The sequence below is a fragment of the Echinops telfairi genome, unplaced genomic scaffold (genome assembly GCF_000313985.2).
Source record: "Echinops telfairi isolate 266 unplaced genomic scaffold, ASM31398v2 ScPeMD7_7420;HRSCAF=8458, whole genome shotgun sequence".
NCBI lineage: Eukaryota > Metazoa > Chordata > Mammalia > Afrosoricida > Tenrecidae > Echinops > Echinops telfairi.
The window spans coordinates 46717895-46730982 of record NW_022111320.1 but is presented as its reverse complement, the minus strand read 5'-3'; positions in this window follow the sequence as shown (position 1 = coordinate 46730982).

Here is a 13088-nt window from a genome sequence, read left to right as displayed (position 1 = left end):
CTGAAGACAAAGCAGGTGCATAAACAAATGTGATGAAGAAAGCTGATGGGGAACCGATCATAATGATCTACATATAATCCCCTCCCTGGGGGACGGGCAGCAGAAAAGTGGGTGAAGGGAGACGTCAGACAGTGTAATACATGACATCATAATAATAATTTATAAATTATTAAGGGTTTGGGAGGGAGGGAGGGTGGGGGAGGGAAGGAAAAAAATGAGGTGTTGATACCAAGGGCTCAAGTCAAAATAAAATGTTTTGAGAATGATGATGGCAACGAATGTACAAATGTGCTGACACAATGGATGTATATATGGATTGTGATACGAGTTGTATGAATCCTCAATAAAATGATTTAAAAAAAAAATTAATGAGTCTAAAATAGAATTTAGAGTCATTAATTCCCCCACAGTAGAGGTAGGTGTTCAGATTTGATGCTGATGTCTCTCCCCAGCCCCATCTCCCAACACATATGTGTGGCAGGGGCTTCAAAAAGTGTGTGCAAAAATAGAATGAAAAGATACTGGAATTTTTTTCATACCCTTTTGGAAGCCTGTTGTGTACATAAACACACACAAATATTCTCTCGGTCCCCCCACGTACTTGCTTATATCGCCTTTTATTTTTCCTTTATACTTCCATCTATTAACCAAATGCCTTCTTCCCTTTTCATTTTGCAGTAATTTCATGCTTAGAGCTATAAAGACAGTATGAAGAGATCTTGTCTACTTTTCTCTCAGCTTCATGTTTCACCTGAACATCGAAACTTTACCTACCCGTGGTACAGGACCGAAACGATGAAATAAATATTGGTGTAACATTACTAACTAAGCCAAAAACTTTATTCCGTTGGTACTGATTTTCTTTTTCTTTTTTTCATTTATTCATTCACGACGTATTTATTGAGCATCTACTATGTGCCAGGATGGTTCCAAGTGCTGGAGAGACAGTGGTGGACAAAGGAAATACAAAGCCATGTGCTAGAAGTTAGATATTGATTGGGGGAAGAGAGCAGATCACAAATAGTACATAAGTGGTAAAAGACCTATGGAGAAAAAGAAAATGGGGAAAGGAGAGAATATTCGAGGAAGGGAATTTTTCAGTGCTTAATAGAGTGATTAGGTAAGACCAACACCTTTCTCAGTGATCCAGCCATCTTAATATCTGGATCCAGGTGGGAAACGTATTCTGGATAAAGGGCATAGAAATGTAACAGTTCTGAGACACGGGTGTGGTTGGTATGTTAAAGAGTAGTGAGACAGATGGATGGACTAGAATATACTCTATAGAGGAGTGTAGTAGAAGATTTTAAAAAACTTTATTTTGAAATAATTTCTAATTTATAGATTAGTTGTAAGAAGTGTTCAAAGAACACATATTCTGCCACAGATATCCCAATTGTTAACATTCTGCCATATTTACTTCATGCTTTCCTGTCGTTCTGATTTTCACTAATGCCCTTTATCTTTTCCAGGAAACACTCCAGGATACTGTGCTGCATTTAGTCACGATATTGCCTTCATTTCCTCTAGTGGGGGGTGTAGCTCAGTGATAAAGCATTTGACTGCAGATCAGGAGGTCCCTGGTTCAAATCCACGTGTCCTCTGCGCTATTCTTGAGAAGCTCTGGTGGCACAGTGGTAAAGTGCTTCACTGCTAGTCTAAAGCTTGGCTGTTTGAGCCCACCTAGCTGCTCTCCTTGAGATTACAGCCCATCCAGCACAAGGGGCCCTTCTACTGTCACCTGGTGTCACTATGAATCCTAGTCCACACGAAGCAACAGTGCTCTCTACTCTCTGGCAGCTGCTCAGTCTTTCCTTTTCTTGGATAAACTTGACACTTCTGCTTTGCTAAACAGCGTAAGTGTATACCATATATACTCATGTATAGGCTGAGGTTTTTTTTTTAGCACATTTTTAATGCCATTTTTGTGGTAAAATCAGGTGCCTTGGCTGATATTCGGGCCGGCTTATACTCAAACATATACGGTACTTGTTGTACATAAAGAGCATTCTATCATCGAGCTGATTCTAACTCATGATCGCTGGATAGGATGGAGCAGAACTGCTCCTGGGGGCTCCTGAGACGGTGACTCTTTCCGGGGACAGTCTCATCTTCTGCAGGGTGGCTGGTGGATTGGAGTCACCAACCTTTCAGTTAGTAGCCTAACACTTAACCCACCGTGCCACCGGGGCTTCTTATTGATCAGAGCGATTTTCCTCATTTAGCCTTATCCAGGTTGTTTATTTTTGATTGAACACTACTTTATATTTTGGCGGTTTAAAGAATTGATGTTGCATTGGCAGTTTTTCTAGACATAAATATAACGGGAAGCCCTAAGGTTATATACAAAGGTAAAGAATTTTAAATAGAAAAATGCTTATTTAATGGAATGCCTTCCATGTTCTCCTTCAAGATGGTACATTGAGTAGCGATTGCGGTTACAGCTCCCGGAGTCATTGCTGTCATGAGCAGCCCCCACAGATTTATTTCCTGCCCATGAGATTGGACCCACCCTGAAAGAAGTCATCTTAGAGATGAAATAGGGATACACAGGCTCTTTGTAACTATACCTTAAAATGCTAAAAATTTCCCCTGACTCTTCTGTTTCATTTTGAAGTTAAAAAAAATACAAAATGAAAATCAATGAACAAAAACACTATACTCACTGCCACCGAGTTGATCGTGACTTATGGTCACCCTATAGCTAATATAAAGCCCCTGGCCCCCAAGTCCTCACCCCCTCAAACAGTTGCCCTCTAGTTGATTCCAGCTCATGGCAACCAACCCTCTGTGTGTCACAGGGCCTTAAAGACTGATCTTCCCGAAGTAGATCACCAGGTCTTTCTTGCAAGGCTCTTCTGGGAAAACTGGAACCTCTGTTTCAGGAATTCTCTGTACAGGAAATTTGCAACAGGCACTGAGAGGAGTCCCTCCCTGGGTTTGGCTGGCGCTAGAATGACAAGCGACCTAGACCTGGGAGAAGCTGGGTCCTAGAAAGGGGGCTGCAGGACATGTGCCAGAGAGCAGGGCGACCAAGAGACTGCCGTGTTGGGGCTGGGGGCTTGGGGGAGTGAGGGAGACTAGGAGAATGAGTCTGAGGACAGGCTGGCATGGTTTATTGTTGCTCTCCATTTCCTGGTTCGCATGCCACAAGACCCACCTCTCCCTACCCTTTCTATCCCTGTAATTTGAAATGGGCTTCCATCCATGGAAACAAACAAGCTAATAAAACATCCTTGGCTAAAGCACTCCCGTTGCACGTACACTGCAGCCCAGGCCTCTGGACAAGTCACAAGGATTCGAGGCAGTGAACCCCATTTGAAAGTCTCTTTTTGTCTTGGAGGGGCCGGCAGCTCTGTTACAGTCTCATAACAAAATATCATTTTCTGCCTGGAAATGGAGAAAAGTCTAAACAAAACAAAATGTGAGCTCCTAATATTCTACCTGTGAGGAAAACAGGATATTACAATGTGAGGGAGCCTATTGCGTTTTGCTTTCTGAACCTTGACTCATAGTTTGAAAGTTTTGGTCAAGTACCGTATGTCTAGAATGGCATTGTAGATTTGGGGGAAGAACGTCACAAGGCGATGTGCCCCTTTCTCAGGGAGAGGAGGGGGGGACCCTGCGACAATAGAAAGGCCTGATGCAATGGTGAACTATATAAGAATCCCCTGGTCCTGGGCAGGTCAGGAGATTCCTTCTAACATGAGAGACAAATTGCTGTGCATAGTATTCCTTACCTAACAAAAAGCAAAATAAAATAAAAAACCTAAACTCACTGTCATTGAATCAATGTTGATTCATAATGACCGTTATAGAGGACAGGGTAGAGCTGGCCCTGTGAGTTTCTGAGACTTCCTGTGTTTCCCGCTGGAGAGGCTGGTGGTTTTGAACTGCAGACCCTGAGGATTACAGTGGATGCGTATCCACTGTGCGACCAGGGCTCCTAACCGAGAAAAGCAGTATGTCCCTTTGCGGTCCACTTTGGATTTTGGTGGCAGTGTATAAGGAGGTTTCAAAAATCCCAGAGGACTCTCCATCTTCAATTGCTCAAAGGTCTAGTCCTGAGTCCTCACTAAATATGTTTCTGTAGCCTTAGCTATTTCTGCTGTCAAGTGCATAGCTTTTCATGCATCCAAGAACTCCGGAAAATAGGACTGAACCCATTTCACATGGTTTTCCTTCTGTTCCTTCATATCACATGCATTGAAATAGAAGTACCAGAAGTGCTTGAATTTACAAGTTAATAAACAATGATCTAAATAGGAAAAAAGAAGTTCATGGGAAAATAGAGTTAAAAGATAATGATTTATTTTCATGAGCTTGGTAAAACTCCTTCATATTTGGTGTGTGCCTCTGAAATAGGAGAGTGAGTCCCAAAGTAATGCTAGGGGGTTTAGAAACCTTACTTATGAGCTTACAGCGCCTAGGATGAGCAGGCAATGCAACAGGAGATGGAGGAACCGGCACACGATACCGCTCCGGCAGAAGACAGGGTCAAAGAGGATTTGGTTCTGTTCGGTCTCTCGCTCTTATAAAAAGGTTTATGATAGCCAGGAGGGGCTTCATTAGGCTGACCTCAGAGGTCTGCATCCACCAGCCTGTGCCCCCTGCTGCCTCTGCTTCTCGTCCTGCTTCCCATTCATCAGCTTCCATAAGTCAAGGGAAGCATGGCTTGAACCAGACTGGACTTACCTATATCTGTAACTGTTAAAGCCATTTCTCGTTATAAATCTTTCTATCTACAACACATACAGGCACCACTGGGTTCGCTTCTCTAGAAAACCCAACTACACACAAGCTTTGTCCCTGGAGTCAGAGTTGCAAATAAATTAGGCCCAGATAGGTCAGTTGAGCACAGAATGGGAAAGACCCTGGTCCATACGGACATTTCCTCTGACATGTTTTTGATGTTTTTTGAAGTTAAGCATAGAGGAAAATAGGTGCTTAGAGGAAAATCAAAGGATTCTCAATGATATTCTGCTTTAAAAGGAAGGGAAGTGTATGCAAGCTTTCATTAAATAAGGCCCCATCTCAGTTTTGTTTCTCTTTGAAAAGAAATGACAGCTACAGCTCAGGATGCAGTATCTTACTACCTGATGGATCGTGTTTTACTAGGGGGCAGATTGGGCTTCCTGTTTACAATACACACACGTACACGCACACACTCACTGCTGTCAAGTCAGTTGACTCATAACAAGCTAGCTTACAAAGAGCCATGCTTTTCTTAATGTAGAACAGTTAGGACATTTTAAAAAAAAAAGCTTCATTCTAGCTATGATGATTTGGGAGCAGTAAACTCTCTAAGCCAGCCCTATCTATCTATCTATCTATCTATCTATCTATCTATCTATCTATCTATCTATCATCTATCTATCCCATTTCTACATTAGTCACCATCATAGTATTGCCAGGACTAAATAGGATATTTTTAGCTTCTGTCAGGTTGGTCTTGAGCCATGGCAAACCCACCTATACAGAGTCGATCCCTTCCATGCGGTCTTCTTCCCTGTGATCTCGTGGAGGTAGATCCCAGGTCTGTCTTCTAAGGAGCGTTTGTGTGGGGGGTGGGGGTGGGGGTGGGAGGTGAGGTTCTTGAGCTTCTAACCTTTTGGTTTGTAGTTTCTTGCTCAATCATTTGTGCCACTCAGGGACTCCACGCTTGATATTAGAGTTAAGTGTGGGGGAAACCAGCCCCTTACCACTGTGGCGTGTCCGGTAAGTGCAATTGTATGGTTAAAATATATAAAGATCATAGTAAAGTCACAGAGAATAAGAGAGATAACAGAGAAGGTAAAATAAAGGAATCAGATACATGTTATGGTAGCATGCTCACCTCAGCCTTTCTTGGTGGTCCATGTGGGAATGCGGGAGGAGAGGAGGGCAGGAGAGAGAGTTTATTTCTTATATATCACGGGGAGTGTGATTACAGGTAACTACATACATCACAGGAAGGGGCTGCACGATAGGCATATGCGTGACAGGAAGAGGATGAGCTAGGGGTGTACACATAATAGGAAGGGGAGGGACTAGGGATACACACCTAACAAGAGGGGCGGACCCTAGACTTAATATGGCAACCTAACCTTGGTCCCTTGAGTGGGCTCTCCTTCAGGTAAACAATCTACTATCCTTATCAGAAGGGAGTGGTCCCTACTTAGGGTGGGACAGACTAGATAGTCTGATTGCTCTAGATGGCTGATAATCCTTTCGTTGACCTCCAAGTGGACAGCCATTGACCAGATGTGGCAGACAGCGTGTTAGGTTTGGTGTATATTTGGGGGGAGACAATTAGGAGAAATCTTTCTGTATCCACAGTTAAATAACATGTCAGCAGTTTGAACCATCAACCCGTTAACAACTGGTTAGCAGCCAGTTGAAACCAGTTGTCCCATTCAGGCTCCTTGGTACACAGCAAATTCTAGTTCACAGTGACTTCTAGTTCCCATGGTGGAAGGAGTAACAAAGAGGGGGCAGGGCAGGGTTCCCCAGCCTTGCATGGCTCCCTGTGAAATACCTCTACTCTGCTCATTTCTTCAATGACCCGGTGAAATAGTGGGGACCCGATATGAGGAGATCTCCTTGCTGGAAATCTCTCCACCTGGAGATCTTGTTAAAAAATCAGCTTCTGATCCAAGTGACAGGATCCTGTGACAGTGCCAGGTGGGGAGTTTGACTGGAGCCGTAGGCCAGCCAAAAGTAACACAGGTGTCCGAATGTGCTCTCTGGAGGACAGACGCCTCCCTCGAGCGGAAGGGGAAAGGCTCCCTTGATCCCGATTTTCAGTGGGAACACAGACAGTGAAAGGTGCCCTCATGATCCTTCTGACCTTTGGGTTGAACTCTGGAGGTGGCAGGAAGTTACCATGGGATCATCCGCTTGCGGTGGCCAAGCATCCCGCTTTGATCCTTCCATCCCTGCGTGCGTGCGCCACTGCTGTGAGCTGGGACCTGGGTCAGGTGCAGAGTGGCCCTCCTCAAAGGGAAGTGGGGCAACACCAGAACGTCGGCTGCACCCTCCCCCATCACACACACCCTCCCCCATCACACGCACCCTCCCCCATCACACGCACCCTCCCCCATCACACACCGCAGGTTCCTCTGCTTCTCGCTGGGCTGACTGGTGAGGGGGAGTCACAGGCATCCACATTCAAATTCACTATCTGCCTCAGCCACTGACCAACTTGACCGACTCTCTGGTATCCCTTGCTAATTCCTTCTCTATGCTACCAAAGGTGACAACCTTTTTGTTTGTTTGCTTGTTAAGCATTAATTTATGACCATTTTATTTGCACTTTAAACGTCCGACGATTCTAGAATTCAGCGAGATCGCGGAAGTCTGTAGAACTATCCTCCGATTCCATCCAAGAGCCGTCTCTTCTTTGTGGTCTTCTTTCGTGTGATTTATGGGCTTGTTTGTTTCTATCCTTCTTGCTCTTCCCAGTTGTGGTCCTCACAGCCACAGGAGAACCTTTTCCGAGGGCACACCTTCTCCGTCAATGATGCAGCGCCAGGTCCCTACGCCCTAGGATTGGGGACATGGGCGCCAGGTCCCCCAAGCGATGCTCTTGCTCCTTGTGGGTCCCGGCTATGGGCCCTCTGGGCGGCCTGGGGAAGTCGTGGGAGGGGTCTGGGAGGCTCAGTGAGGGTGTCAGTCGCTGCTGTCCTCACTGTCTGAGTAAGGCACCAGCTGGAACAGAGAGGAGGCGCTGGGGGCCCGTGGCTCAGGCTTGTCCACCTGCTGTGTGCAGGTGTGAGTGCAGGGCGGGGGATGGGCCCCCTGAGACCCTGCTGTGCACGGGAGTCTTCTTCACCAGGACCAGGCCTGCCAGTTGGGCCTGCTGCTGCCCTGGCCACCAATGCTCAGCTGCCTCCTCTTGGCCTGGGGGGTCTTGTCTAGGCTGTCAGCGGGCCTGGGCCTGGCTGTGGGCCGCACCTGCAGGTCATCCATCCTGACTTGCTCCATGAGGGCCACCAGCTCCCTCTAGTCTCCTTCCTGCTCCCTCCGCTCCCTGTCCTTCTCAGACAGACGCTGTTGCTGCAGCATGGCCAGGAAGTCTACATGCGCCTGTGCCCCTTGAGCTCCCCCAGCTCCTGCAGCTTGTCCAGCGTCTCCACCTCCAATTTGGAGGCCTGGGCACCCTTCTCCAGCGCCTCCCTGGGGTCTGCTGGCACCTCCTGCACCCTCAGTTTCTCCTGCCTCTCAGCCTGAACAGGCAAACTTTTTGGGCATCCACGTCTTTTGTAGTCAAAAGTTGATGGTGCTCAGCTATTAAAAGATATGCGCTCTGGGGTTCAAGGCTTGTAGTTTAACAGATGGCCACCTACCAGGGAAGCAACACCGCCCACAGGGAGGAAGCACACTAGTCTGTGTGATGCTGTGGTGTGGATGGCCAAAAGTATCAGGAGTTCAAAGCCAAGCCACCAAGTCTCTGTGCCTCTCAGAAGGGCCACCCTGAGCAGCTGAGACATCCAGGGTGCCGGATGGCACCGAGGAATCACACCCCTCTCTCTCCTCTGGTTCTGCCCTGTTTCCTCCCCTGAAGATGACGGGATTTATTGGTTTGACCTCAATATTCATGCGAGATTTGCAGATGTTCATTTATATATTTAAGATTTTTGCAGACAGGAAAGCCAAGATAAGAGAACCCTTTAGAAACAGAAAGGGGAGTGTACTCGTCACCTAATCTGGTGTTAATTTAAGGATTAAGAGTGTAGGGGTGGAGTCTAGGCTTTCAATCTGGAGATAGCCAATGAGACTTCTGTGTGGGCGTGGCCTGAGAATTCTGGGAATTCTGGTACTTCCTCCTTGGAGGTGGAAGACACCTCTGCTACCCCCTGGGAGACATTGCAGAAGACAAGCCACATGGACACAACCAGACCTCGGAAGCTGGAGAAGCCACAGAGAGACCCCTGCCAGCGCTGAGATGCTTACAACGCCACTGGACCCAAAGATTTTTGACCCACTGGCTTGTGATCGTCCTGCATTTGGCTTCATTGCATGTGTTTCATGAGTCTGAAGAGGACTTTCTAGATTGGTATCGGACATATGGGCTCATATCAGACTTATGGCCTTGGATTGGACTGGGTTGGGATCTTTTCTCAATGTTAAATTCCTCTTGTATATAAATCTCTTTCTTATACACATGTGTGTCCATGGATTTGTTTCTCTAGTCCACCCAGACTAACACAGGAAGCAAAGGTTCCCTACTGGTATCAAGAGGGAGCGGGAGGGAGATTAGGGAGCTGGATGCTGGTTGATCTCCCTGTGGAATGACGGGCCCTTCCTCTCAGCCTCAGTGTTGGTCTCTGATTCTTGAAGATTCGGCACTCATCCACGGCACTCATCCATGGCAGTAGCCAAGCAGGTATTGGTGAGTGGAAGGCCATGTTGCTGAGCCTGCCCATCACCTCTGTAACTGCCATGGCTGCTTGGTTCCTGCGCCCATGGGCAATGACAGAAGAGGGCGGGTTTCCACAGACATTCGGTGGTTACCACTCATGGTGACCCTCCATAGAGGGGCCAAGGCTGTAAAGCTTTATTTGAGCAAAAAAGGTTCCTTTTCCCCTTGGAGGAGCTGGTAGGCTGGAACCACTGATCTTGGGGTTAGCAGTTCAACCCCCACCTGGCACAGCAGTTGACAATTCTCTATGAGTGGACAGTGTGTTTTAAACAGTCTCGCAGAGATGCAATGTAGAATACATTTTTCTTATTGAAGCCTCATTTTAACAACCCCAAAATAAGCAACCTCTCATTTTGCCAGTTTGATTTTTAAATGATCCACTTTCAATGTTCAGAGTGTGTCAAAGTCACTACTAAACTCTCCCCTGCTTTCAGACCCCCGCCCCCTCCCAACCAACCCCATTGTCCGGTGTTCCCTCTGTGCCCAGTGCTGGCATTGCTGGGGGGGTGGGGTGGAGGGGGGGAGGAAATGGGCGCATGCTTACTCTTAGATGTCTTGTGCTACCTCCCCATAGACTTTTTAAATAGACATTTAAATTTCTTTACAAATGTATCTATGCAGTCTGCTTAGCACCTGAAGTTCCTTGTAAGGCTGGGGGCCTCCCAGCCTTATGAGCCATAGTGGGGTGGAGAGGAGGCCCCCCCACTGCTCTCCCACATTGCCTTTCAGGAGGGCGAGCCCCTGCTCCTTCCAGTCCCCTCTTCAGACTCAGACTTGTCAGGAGGAGCCAGAGACTCAAGCAGGCGGGGGCTGGGCTCCATTTGACTCTCTGGGCGCCGGGGTCTCGAGGGAGTCCCCAGTGTCCAGTCCTAGAAGCCATGGTCATGCATGCTGCAGTCTGTGGCCGGGTGGGGGGCAGCGGGAGGGAGGGCCTCGTGGCGGGTGCTGGGCCTGGCGCCCTCCTAGCTGCTTTCCCCACAGCCCGCTTCCTGTCCGTTTGGAACATCGCCTTCCTCGCCTGCTGAAATTGACCAGTGTCTATCAGGCCGCTTGCCAGTGAGGCCCAAGAACCACGACCTTCCGGTCCTCTGGGGTCCTGCTCCTTCGTTGTGACTCGACCCTTGATGTTTGCCGGTTGGGTCGATTCAGGCCCAGAGCAGCACAACAGACCCAACAGCATGGCCTCGCGGGGCTTTCTGGGTTGGAAACTTCTTGGAAGGAGCTTGGTGTCGCCTTATGAATTGGGCTGCTACCTGGAAGGGCATCAGCTGGAACCCCCCAGCTCCTGCAAGGGCAAAAGATAAGCCTTTGTGCCCAGACTCAGAAGCCCACCCTAGGGGTGCCGAGGGTCCAAACTGACTTGACCACAGTGCCTCGGGGCATTTGTTTGGTTTTTAAATCTCCTTTGGAGCACGTTGCAGGCCTTTCCTCCTGTGGGGCAGGCCGGTGGGTTCAAAGTGCCCCCCTTTTGGCTCTCAGCCAAGTGCTTCACCATTGCACCTGCAGGTCTCCCTCTCTCCAATCTCACACCACTCCCTCCTGCCTCTCTCCGGCCTCTCTCCGTAGAGATGGCCTGGGAGAGGAGCATGTAAGGCCACAGGAGCCTGGGAGGGAGGGAGAGCCCTGCCGGAGGCCCATCCAAAACCCACCCCTGATGGTGAACACAGCAGGTCGGGGTTAAGGTTGGAAACAAGCACACTGCCCTCTCCCTGCCCATGCTTCAAGGGTCCTGGTCCAACCTCCTGAATCATGACAGTATTTCTGAGTGTCTACCTCATGCTGCCCTACTTCCTTCCAGGCTCTTCCACAAAACACCCTGATACAGGCTGGAGGGACTGCTGGGTGGGGCGAGGCTTTGTGGTCGGGGCTGCATGCTGCAAAACCAGAGCCAAGCCCCGCTGTCCCAGGGGCCTGGGGTGATCTGTCCAGGTCCAGGGACCAGAGGTCGGAGGGGAAGGAGGGGAGCCTATGGGCAGAGCGGGAGGTCTGGGGTCCAGAAGAGAAAGTATGCAAAGAGGTGCAGGTGCCATTTATATTAAACTAAACAACAACAACAACAACCCATCACCAGAAAATGCACCGGCCAGGTCAGAGTGGACGCGTCTCCAGTGGGTGGCTCACTATTCCACTTTCTTGGGAACATAAATAACAGAGAATTATGGGCAGTGGGGACCACAAGTCCACTGCCCATAACCAGCTCCCAACACCAGCGCTTGGGTCGCAAGTCGAATCACGTTGCAACACCTATCCGCGACCAGCAGAGGGAGCAAGCGTGCCAGGAATGGAAAGCTGGCGAGCACACTTGGGGTGGGGTTGGTTCAATCTGTGCTGGGCTCAATGCCTAGGAGAGGTAAGCAGTGGGGCTAGGCTGGATTGGGACAAAGACCCTCGCAGACCGGGCTGTGGAGCAGCCTAATCAGACCCCGGGAGCTAGAGGAGCCATTAGGCTCGGAGCGCGCGCCCCACGCAGCTGTGCACCAGCTCCTGTTCGCCCCAGGACTGGCAAGTCCTTGGCACAGCCTCCTGGGAGAGGAGGGGGAGTGTCCCACGCACCCAGCTGTGAGCCTGGAGGGAAGTCCGAGTTTCAGTGAGGAGGGAGCTCAAAGGCCCTCACGGCCCCCCACTCCCACCCCACCCCCCGTCCCAGGAACCAGCACCACATGCCCTGGGCTTCCTGGTGCCCAGCCCGCAGTGAGCCAGGCCCCAGGTCCCTGAGGCTTGTTTGGAAAGATAGAGGAAGAGATGGCTCAAGCCGATATCAACCTGGGTGGCCTGACAGGGGCCAGGCCCCTCTCCCACCCCCATTGGAGGGTTCCAGCTCTGAGCCACCTGCTGGGAAACCTTGGGGCTCTCAGCTCCACTGTCCCCATGGGGCAGGGGAGAAAGGACGCCAGAGCACCCCCCAGACAGAGCCTTCCCTTTCCTTCAATAGAAAGCCCTTCACATCCTAACCGCCTGGGAGCCTCTGCCCAACACAAGCCGTGGTGGCCGTGCCCTTGTGAGAGCACGCTGGGGGAACTATCCTGTTGGTTTGAAATGAACTTGTATGTCATTAGAGACTGGACTTCCACTTCAGTTTTCCTTTTCCTCCTTTTTCTTAGCCACCCAGACCCTGTCAATCTGAAGGGTGATGAGTCTGGGGGATTTTGTTTGTGTGGTTGGTTTTTAAGGCTGTGAGCCCTTCCGTTATTTTTTTTTTTGGTCTTCAAAGAAGCGTAGTCAACATAGTTCCATAGCCCATCTCAACAAACGAAGTCACTCGTGGTGGTGGTGGTGTTCTGTGCAGTCCAGTCGGTTCCGACCCATAGTGACCCTGTACGTAACAGAATGGAGCACGTGAAGTGAGACAGCGGATGATATAAAATATGAAAATAAAAATAATTGATAAATTATCAAGTGTTCATGAGGGTGGGGGAAGAGACGGGGAGGGGAAGAGGCGCTGATACCAAGGGCTCAAGTAGAATGAAGATGTTTTGGAAATGATGATGGCAACATATGTGCAAATGTGCTTGATACAACTGATGTATGGACTGTGATAAGAGCTGTAAGAGCCCACAATAAAATGATGCGGTAAAACAAACCATTGTTTCTATGCCGAGCCCATTGTTGCAGTCACAGTGTCAATCCATCTCTTTACGAGATTTCCTCTTGTTCACTGTCCCTCTGCTTTACCACATACTATGAT